The sequence below is a fragment of the Macrobrachium nipponense genome, chromosome 25 (assembly GCF_015104395.2).
Source record: "Macrobrachium nipponense isolate FS-2020 chromosome 25, ASM1510439v2, whole genome shotgun sequence".
In the NCBI taxonomy this organism is placed as follows: domain Eukaryota; kingdom Metazoa; phylum Arthropoda; class Malacostraca; order Decapoda; family Palaemonidae; genus Macrobrachium; species Macrobrachium nipponense.
The window spans coordinates 9,881,842-9,891,480 of record NC_087214.1 but is presented as its reverse complement, the minus strand read 5'-3'; positions in this window follow the sequence as shown (position 1 = coordinate 9,891,480).

The window sequence follows — 9,639 nt, the reverse complement described above, 5'->3', positions numbered from 1 at the left end:
CTTCCTCTCTTGAAAGTTGAATTCACATCAGGCAGCTTGATTAATGATCACTTGCCTACTGACATTCGTACTCAATCTCTTGTCAATGCAAGGGAGCCAGTCTCTCTCAAGTCAATACTTTAGAATAAAACACTCACAATCAAACATCGGAAGACAGTTGTAGTACCAAAGAATAATTAATAATGTGGTTGCTGCTATGTCGCCGCACTACAAGCTGGACAATTGCCAGACTTACTTCAGGCTTTCAATTTAATAAAAGAAAATTCTCTTTGAAGCGAGAGTAGGAGAAGCCCATATAGCATTCGGATTTGCAAATTGTTTTCTTGTTTATAACAACGTTGTCTGCTTGCTTTGTTCCCAAAAGATAAGCTGTTTATTTAATTTTTTTTTCTGATCTTCCGGTTCGTCGTATTTCAAGTTAATTATTTTTTTGCTCAGCAGACCGTGGAGGGACCGGCATGAATATTTTTTTTATAATTGGGTGAATAGGTTTTTAGACAAAGGCGTATGCATATATACCCCGTTACCATGAGAGAGAGAGAGAGAGAGAGAGAGAGAGAGAGAGAGAGAGAGAGAGAGAGACTCGCAGGGAAGCCATAAAAGAGGGAATTAAAAGCAGTAGTCTGAGGAGGGACATCAGTATAGGCGTACTCTGTACATCACCCCTGCCAGCCGCCCCTAACCCGCACCCCACTTCTCCCGACTTCCCCAAACTATCAGCTGCGGGGGAGACCTCGAACTGTCTAGCTTGCTACTGCTAGGGACTGATACGAAATACGCAAAAGGAGTTTAGAACCATTGCATGATAACAGCAAGTGGGCACCTACCGTTGACAAGGATGCAATCAGGAAACGGTAAATTTCAGGAAATTTAAGGAAATCAAAGAAGAATTGACAATAAAATGAGGCTACTTAGAATTTGATAAGTATTAAGAATAAAGCTCATGTCACATACACTGAAGGTATTTGAAAGAATTATGGATGAAAGATTACGGCAGCAAGTTTTCATCGGTAGACAGCAACTAGGATTCATGAAGGGGCTTAGTACTGTGGATGGTATTTTCGCTCTGAGACAAATTATGGAAAAGTACAGAGAGAAGCAAAAGGTCTTGCATATGGCCTTTATAGACCTTGAGAAGGCATATGACAGAGTACCACGACAGGAAATATGGAGATGTCTCAGGGAGAGAGGAGTGATGGAGAAGAAGTATGTCAGAATGATCAGGGGGTTGTATGAAATATAAAGACCAGCGTCAGATCTACAGTTGGAAGAACAGAAAATTTCCAAGTTGGAGTCGGGCTACATCAGGGATCTGCTCTAAGCCCACTTCTGTTTAACATCGTCTTGGATGTGTTAACAGAGGACGTCAGGGAGGAGCCACCATGGTGTCTGCTCTATGCAGATGACTTAGTCTTGGTAGCCGAGAACAGGGAAGAACTGGAGGGGAAACTTGAAAGATGGAGATATGCCTTGGAGAGTAGAGGTTTAAGAATAAGCAGGAAAAAGACAGAATATATGATAACCGAATTGGATGGCGACCAGCAAACAACAATCAAATTAGGCGGAGGAAACATCAAAAGGGTTTATAAATTTAAGTACCTTGGCTCAGTGATTGACAATGAGGGGAACATGGAACAGGAAATTAACAACCGGATTCAGTGTGGTTGGAACAACTGGAGGAAGGTGTCTGGTGTCATATGTGATAAGAAAGTCCCTATAAGATTGAAGGGCAGAGTGCACAAGGCAGTGGTCAGACCAGCAATGACATATGGATTGGAAGCAGCACCTCTAAAGAAAACAGAGGGTAGAAAGTTGAACGTAACCGAGATGAGGATGCTTAGGTGGATGAGTGGAGTAACCAAAAAGGACAGGGTTAGCAATGAACATATTAGGGGTACAGTAAAGGTCACTCACTGAAGCATCAAAGACAGTGCAAGAGGCCCTTAAGGTTAAGATGGTATGGCCACCTGATGAGAAGAGAAGAGCAACGCATGGCAAGAGAAGTGATGGACGTGGAGGTGGATGGAAGACGAAGGAGAGGAAGAAGACCTAAGACCAGGTGGAGGAGAGGTTATTGCATTAGAGATGATATGAGGGAGAAGGGGGTATGGGAGGAAATGACACGGGACAGAGGTAGATGGAAGAGACTCATTAGAAACGGCGACCCCGAATAGGGATAAAGCTGGGAAGAAGAAGAAAGAAGAGAAGATAAGTATTAAGAATTACAATAAAAAAATAACCTATAGCAATTTTGAAAGGAAATTGAAGGAACTCTAGGAACACAAACTACAGAGGTCTCTTGCGAATCAGCAGTCAACACTCAACAGTTCACTAACTTCTATGTCAACTTTCATCAATATTTCAAATTCTTCAAGGCGCCAGAAGTCTGCCCGCTCCGCGCTCCGTATCATTAGATTCGTTATACTCGTCTCGTACCCGTTACCGCGTCACTGTCAGTCTGTCACTGACCTGCTATTATAGCTGGACTTAGGCGTGAGCGTGACTACTTGTTTGAGTCTGAACCGGTTATAGGGTTTCCTGTCCCCTCTTCTTGCTGTCTACTTTGACAAAGGTGTGAATTTTATTTTCTAATGTGAAGTTTCTGCCGAGTGTTATCAAAAGCATATTATGAATGAACAAGGTGCATTTCTTGGTCATGAAGCGTGAATAAGGTAGGAGTATGTTTTGATTATCTTGGGATGTCGATAGCTGATGTTGCCAATATATTGTCTGGCCAGTCGAACGGAAATTAACTAGAGGTAAACTAAAGAACAAAGGACAGGACCTTAAATCAGAAAATCGTATAGATTAAAATTGATTCAGAGTTAAATGGTGGCAAATGAGAGCCAGGTCCGAGGGGCAGAGCAACAGCTACTCTCCAGGACGATTTCTCATCACTCTAGTTCTTCATCGACTGCAAGCGATAGCCTCATGTCCCCTATCCATTAATTAAAGTGAACTCTGGCTCAACAGGATACTGGCTCCATACATATAGGGCATGAAGGTAGGTCCATGTGTTTCACCAAGCCCCATAGGGAAGGCAAATCCGTCAAATATTGTGAAAAGATTTACGATAATTTCTAGTTTATGGCTATTTTGAACTAATTGATGCGATAAAGTTAAATGATTTATTCCCCAAATCTTTAGTCAGGCAGTAGCCATCTCTTCTCTCTCTTCCAGTCATATGTTATTAGTGGATTTAGATGATTTGCTGCTCCCTGGAGCCTGGGCCTTAGAGGTAACAATGTTATATGTAATTTTTTTTAAACTGTTTAGATAGCCGGTGGTTTGGTAGAATTACATGAAAGATTTTGATGATACGAAAAAATCTAGGAAATCGTTGTAAGGAGATATGTTACTGTTTTTTTTATTTTACTGTATTTCAAGAATATTTATTTGTAAGGAAATTGAGGAGGGGGTTTAAGGAAATCCAAGGAAATCTGGCCGTGAATGGAAGGAAGTAAATTTTTTTCTTGTGGAAGCACTGGTAGGGGACGTGTGACGTCACTTGAGAAGACGGTGTGTGTGTGTGTGTGGATAGGAGGGCAGTAGTGCGTACATGTGTCTGGTTGTTGTACTGAAGAATTTAGAGGGTGTGACGAATGCATGGTCAAATGTGGTGGACAGTAAGATAAAAGGAGGGGAATACGAAGGGAGGTACAGCAAAAGCTCATGGACCTTCGAGGTCATTCAGAACTGAAAACAATGGTGAATCGATTAATAGGAGAGAGTGGAAAGTAAGATGATGGAATGAGAAAATATGAACGGAAGTTCAGTAAAAGGAATGGAAAGGGGTTGCATCTAAGGGCCGAAGGGAAGCTGCAGAGAACCTTATGTAATGCCTACAGTGCGCCAAACGAGATGCACTGGCACATCACTACCCACGCCCCATTATGGGTACTAGATTTTATGAAGATGCTTTGCAATACTCAAAATAGTATATTGCTCCGGGGTACTAGGACCCACCAGCCAAAATCTTCTAGAAATGAGAATTTGAAAGATAAATATCCACTAGGATGCTAAAGTGTATTGGTTATGGGTATTTCATCGACGGAAAAAGGCATTGGCTGCCCTGGTGTTCGCTATGAATACTTGATAGCTCTATGCCCGGATTATTTAAGTTCATTAATATGCCAACATGGCCGATAGAGAGAGAGAGAGAGAGAAAGAGAGTCTTTAATCTCCCATAGCAAAAATCGAATTTGAGTGATATTTATTTTGATTAACTTAAAGGTTTATACTCAAATGCTTTAGTGTTCTGTCTTCCAAAGTCTTTTCATAGTGGATGGTATTATGTCAGTAGCCACAAATAAAATAAACCTCCCAAATGAATTTTCAAAAGACAGTAACAGAACAGAGGACCAGGGACACAGGGTAAGACAGACTCGCAGAGATATTTCCATCCCTGGAAGGGTCGGGGTGAACACACACACACACTCCTGGACACTCGTCCTTTCCGTTTCCAGACCCTGGCATTGACAAAGGCCTGAGAAGGGCAGCCGCCCCTAAAAAAACATTTGGGACAATGTTGACCGAGGTTTGCTGAATATGCTGACCCCTCGCTCTCCAGTTATGATGATGATAATAATAATAATAATAATAATAATAATCATGGTGGTGATGATATATAGGTAATAGACCTTCTTTCAAACATAAAGTGTTGAATGTTAATTCTGCATCGACTGCATTCAATTTATATAGGGCGTTCTGTTTCTTTCTAATAACTACTTTAGGAAATAGAAAAAAATCTATATAAATTTAATACAGATGATGCAGCAATAATAATAATAATAATAATAATAATAATAATAATAATAATAATAATAATAATAATAGTAATAATAATAATAATAAACAAAAACGACAGAGGTGGCGTAGTAAAAAATAGACTAAAAGTTAGACACACACTACTCAAAAATAGTCACTCCAAAGAACTCACATTGGATACAGTAACAATTACTACGCAAAACTACAACTCCTGCAGCTGTATCGTGTCTAAGTCTTGTCATCAGAGCGGTCTACCTTCTACTGCACCATAACAATATCTTCGATGGCGCTTATACATTTGACTGAAACAAAACGAGCCTAAGGTGAAGGGTTAGGGATTATATTTCTCCTCCTCAGTCCTTGTTTTTGAACCTATAAAATGATTCTTTATTTGCAAAGCAGGAAAAATTCCTTATTGCAAGAAAAATTGCAATATATTGCAACTTTCCATGCACGGGAGAACATTAAACTGCATTTTATCCCAAAACGGATTGTTGTTTGGCTTCCAGACGACTTCATAATAATGTTGCTAATTTGCATATTTATTCCTTGCAACATTGCCTGTTGCAAGGATATTGAAATATATTGCAAACTTCCATGTTTATTCGTCATTAGAGGACACTATTTTTTTTCTTATGCAGTTTAGAGGAAAAGTCGTGGCTACTAAAAATTTGTCAAAGGTTACAGCAGTCTTGATATTTTAATGAATTTTGCCGGACGTGCAACATTGCAATAATGCAAGAAAAGTTGCACTTTCGGCATAACAGACCAATCGCTTTCCTTTCTTTAGTTTGAAGCAAAAGCTGGTTTGTTCGATCACCCAAACACCCTAATCGTCTTGCTTTTTCGGATGCTATGAGTTTGTTTGAAACGTTCCCGTGATGCAACAGATTGTTGCAAAATATTGTGACTTCGAATGCACATTTACCATCAGAATCCATTGGACTGCCTATTATTCAATTCGAAGCATCAAAGGTTGGTTTTGAACTCCCAAATTCCAATAGCCTAAACTTTACTCAATTTCAAGTAAACTTTGTTAATTCCTTATTAACAAAGTAAGGCTTTGGACCTCTTATTTTCAGGAATCAACATTACTTCATTGCAAACATATTTCAATAAAAGCACATTATACATGCATGCATACATTGTGAGGTCCAGTTGACCTCAACCTCATTTCTCCAATTGCAAAGCAAAGCAGGTTTACTCCCAGAAGCAAAACCCTGGAACCATCCTAGCTTTGTGGACGAATTTTTCCTTGATTTCAACATTATCGTATTGCAAACAAATGACAATATATTGCAACTTTTCCCATTCATTATCGGAATTCGGGTAAACATTTTACTGTGTTAGAAGGAAAGACTATTTTGCTCCCATACTGTTTCAGAGGCTATCTATAACCTTGCTACTTTTGACTAATTTTGCGTTACTTGCAACATTACCGTATTGCCCCTGTTACTAACATCTTGCATACTGCACCTCCATCTGGAACACTGCAATTAGTGCAGATATTTATTGACTTTTATTTATAATAGCCTTCTACAATAGTAATTCTGGAATAAAATGGTTGCATGACCTGTTCATGTCTATTTTTTTATTTAAGGATTTGGATGTAAATAGTCTTTGTTCAATAAGTCTTGACTTAGTTTCATATAAATGAAAATACTATAATGGTCATGTGATTATAGCAAGTAATCATTTTTTCAGAGATTAAATTACAATTCAGTTTGAGTTCAGTTTCAGCCTCCTGACTAAACCAGCGATAATTGGGAATTTTCCTCTAATTATGTAATGAAATGGTATCGAAATCATCAATTAATGAAACCTTACTTTAATTATGTCTTCAATTCGACGTCTACTCTAAGGCGGCCACGTGGTCACCAGGGGGTCCTTTCTCCGCAGAACAATTCAGAGGATTTTTTACCATAAGCAAGTCGTTATCGCCATCTATTGGCCTCCTAAGAAAATCGGCGACAGTGGACAACTGCATTTTCGAAGATGGGTGAGGAAACTAGTTAGATTATTCTTAAATCCCATCTTTTTCCCATAATGTAAATTGATGAGTATACTGGGATATCTAAATTCAACGTCAATTGGAAAATGACATTTTTATAATAATATAAAGTTTCACTTATACTTACCCGGTGGTTACATAACGAAGCCCGCCCTCCTCCCCTCATATGGACAGGTAGGCATGAAACTTCTGATTTATTGTTGGAATGGTTCCCGGTACCCGGTAGAGGGCGGGAGTAGAGGGATCACCTGTCAAACCATTAGCGCTACCGCGAATTTCAAATTCTGCCGTGACGTCAGGAGACGACAGCTATATGTAACCATCGGGTAAGTATAAGTGAAACTTTATATTATTATAAAAATGTCATTTTCACTTATATAACTTACCCGGTGGTTACATATAGCTGATTGACACATTTAGGTGGTGGGACAATGGCAGCTAAAATAACAACTGTTGGAATTATCCGAAGATATAGGTTCCTTACCTTTAAAGACCGCTGACTCTGTGGTTACTGCCTCTGTAGTCTGCTGGCCTTTATTGTACCGACAGGATATATGGATCCGTGCGTCGGACACAATAAAAAGTACTTGCCGTTGAGGACGTGACCGTAACGGACAAGACTATAATGCCCCTGCTCAGGGCGCAGTACAAATCACCACAAAATACAATGAAAAACGAGGGATCACCACAACCGTTTAAGAAATACACCAGACATTAAAAGACTGAAAGATACTCAAAAAACTCCCTGTATCTTCAGACAACCTTAAAAATACAAAAAAACATAATCAAGGAGAAAAGTTAGTGAGGATGGGATACATCCTTCTCTCCCTCACCCAATACCGTGTCAGTCACAATGAATGGTCCCAATGTACTGCAATTTTCATATGTGGTTTGCAAATCTGTCAGATAATGAGATGCGAAGACAGAATTGCTTCTCCAATATGTAGATTTAATAATGTCTTTCAAAGACAGATTACGTCTAAAGGCCATAGACGTAGACACTGCTCTAATTTCATGAGCTTTGACTTTAAACACTTTGATATCTGAGTCCTGACATTGTCCGTGTGCCTCAGAAATCAAATTCCTTAAAAAGAAGGAGAGCGCATTTTTAGAAAGAGGACGAGAAGGATCTTTCACTGAACACCACAGGTTATCACTCTTACCTCTTATACCTTTGGTCCTTTGCACATAATGTCTAAGTGCTCTCACTGGACAGAGAAGACATTCAGGCTCATTAGGCCCCACTAACTCCGAAATGTTCTTTATAGAGAAAGAACGAGGCCAAGGACGTGAGGGATTTTCATTCCTAGCCAAAAAGGACGTGAGGGATTTTCATTCTTAGCCAAATACCCCAGCATTGATGAGCAAATGGCATTGCCCTTAGCGAATCCAACTCTCTTATCAATAACATACAGCTCACTGATTCTTCTAGCTGATACTAAAGCACAAAGAAAAAGGGTCTTCCTGGTCAGATCTCTAAAAGAACTAGAGGAGATCGGTTCGAATCTATCTGACATCAGCCATTTAAGAACTACATCCAGGTTCCAAGCTACTGTTCTTGACTCCTTTGTCTTGGTCGTATCAAAGGAACGAATCAGGTCTGAGAGGTCTTGATTATTAGAAATGTCTAATCCTCGATGTCTGAACACAGAAGACAACATAGCTCTATAACCCCTAATCGTCTGGGTAGAAAGCTTCTTCTTCTCACGAAGAAAAAGAAGGAAGTTAGCTAACTGAGCTATAGATGTCTTAGAAGACGAAATTCCTTCTTCTTTGCACCAAGCTCTGAATTGGACCCACTTAGCTTGGTACACTCGATCAGAGGATTCTCTTCTGGGTCTAGCAATAGCCCTTGAAGCTCTCTTTGAAAATCCTCTCTTTCTGAGGAGATGCTCGACAGTCTGAAGGCGACTAGTCGAAGAGCGGACAAGTTGTGATGGAACCTCAGAAAGTGGGGCTGTCTGAGTAGATCCTTCCTTAACGGTAACTCTCTCGGAAAGTCCGTCAACAGCAGTAGTAGATCCGGAAACCATTCCCTGGCCGGCCAAAAGGGGGCTATCAGAGTCATCCTGACGTTCTGATGACCTCTGAACTTTGCCAGAACTAATCTTAGCATTTTGAAAGGTGGAAAGGCATACAGATACAGATTTGACCGTCCAGAAGCATGGCATCCACTGTAAACGCCTCCTCGTCTGGAACTGGGGAGCAATACAGTGGTAGACGAGCTGTCTTGTTTGTGGCGAAGAGATCCAACTGAGGACATCCCCAAATCCCCCAAAGCTTCTTGCATATTTGAGGATGTAACGTCCACTCTGTGGAGAGGACTTGTCCTCTCCTGCTGAGAATGTCCGCCTTTACATTCGTCGAGCTTGAATAAATCTTGTGCTCAAGACAACCTTGTTCTCTTTCGCCCAAATGAGTAGGTCTCTCGCCGCCTCGCAGAGAGAACGAGTGTGTCCCCCCCTGTTTTTTGATGTGAGAGAGAGCCGTGGTGTTGTCTGCTTGAACCAGCACTACTTTCCCTCTTACCTCTGTCTTGAAGTGCATTAGAGCCAAATGAATCGCCTTCAACTCTTTTAGATTTATGTGCCAGCTTCTCTGATGAATCTGCCAAAGTCCCGACACTTCCCTTTCTCCCAGAGTAGCTCCCCACCCTTTGTCCGATGCGTTCTGACAAATGCGTAAGGTTGGGGCTCAACTGGGCTTAGAGACAAGCCTTCCTCTAGCCTTCCTTCTGATTTCCACCAAAGTAGGTCCTGTTTGATTCCTTCCGAGATGGGGAACACGAAGGAGTCTGGGAACTTCTTCCTTTGCCACTTCTGCTTCAAGTAAAATTGAAGTGGTCTCATGTTGAGCCTGCC